General features: G+C 30.1%; 1 protein-coding gene across 2 annotated transcripts in view; it reads left to right on the forward strand.

Moving 5' to 3' along the window:
• The first annotated feature begins 278 nt into the window (after window positions 1–278).
• The window catches only part of LOC149132154 (uncharacterized), a 58,560-nt gene continuing 57,780 nt past the window's right edge, over window positions 279–1,058 (forward strand). Inside the window, exons 1-2 of one of the 2 annotated variants that reach the window (XM_089364905.1) lie at window positions 279–522; window positions 712–793. The gene's annotated coding sequence lies outside the window, so the exon portion shown is untranslated. The remainder of the gene's footprint in view (window positions 523–711; window positions 794–1,058) is intronic. The other variant, XM_089364904.1, reaches the window with a different exon arrangement.

The raw sequence follows: 1,058 nt of genomic DNA on the forward strand, positions 1-1,058 counted from the left end.
TAGCTCCCATACAGAATGGACCATGCTTACTGCAGTTTACAAATAATGTGTACACAAACAACGTGACGACGTTGATAATCTTATATATTGTAACGACATAGTTCTTATTAAATATATGGCTACCTTCATAATTAATTCTTCATTCTTTCATTTCTCCAATGGTCCTTCTCATCTAAACATCATCGTTACATTTTGATGACTTCCTAACTTCTCTTCGAATTATGTTACTATATGTGTGTGTGTGTGTGCGTGCGCGTGCGCGTTATAAGTAAGTAGTTAGTTGCAGGCATAGCAGTGCATTGTAAACTTGAAAGAAGGCGGGCTGTATACCGTGAAAGCATTCCGTGTTTCTCGTTATCAAAGCAATTGTCTCCATTATTTTCTCCCTATATCAATAACTATTGTTACTTTCTATTTATAGTTTGTCAATATAATATTTCTCACATGATTCTTTGTTATTGACCGCCGAGGCTGTGAAATCGTTAATGCTGATTTCAATATGAAGTGAAATATATAATACAGGCAAGTGTTTTTAATTGTTAAAACTGTATAAATAATGCTTTTGATGGTTGTTAAATATATAGTTTTTAATTGTATATTAGTATCAGTAATTATTTTTAAAATCTGTTTATTTCCCTTTTCTTATTGGAATTTTTGCTTTGATTTTTCATTTCTTACATTGATCTGTTCGTTGTTCCTACAACGTTGAAGAATTTTGCTGAAAAACATGGCACTTGTATTATATTCATTTGTCTGTTTATAAACATTTGCTGCATCTCTGTCCATGGAATAAGTTAGTATTTCTTTCTACATTTCGAATTTGTAATATTTACTTTGATTCAGTATTGATTCCATGAGCTACAAGTACAATTTTAAAATTATGTTCCATATATCCAGTAATTATTATTTGAACATATATTATTTCTACATGCATGCTTAACTTACACATGTTATATATACTTAATGTTAAAAATTGGCAGTAAGGGTTTCGTAAAGATTAAAACCTGTTTTGACATTTTTATTCTCATATTATCACTGAATGGTTGTTTTGATTGATA

This window comes from Octopus bimaculoides, chromosome Z (assembly GCF_046866305.1).
Source record: "Octopus bimaculoides isolate indiv1 chromosome Z, ASM4686630v1, whole genome shotgun sequence".
NCBI lineage: Eukaryota > Metazoa > Mollusca > Cephalopoda > Octopoda > Octopodidae > Octopus > Octopus bimaculoides.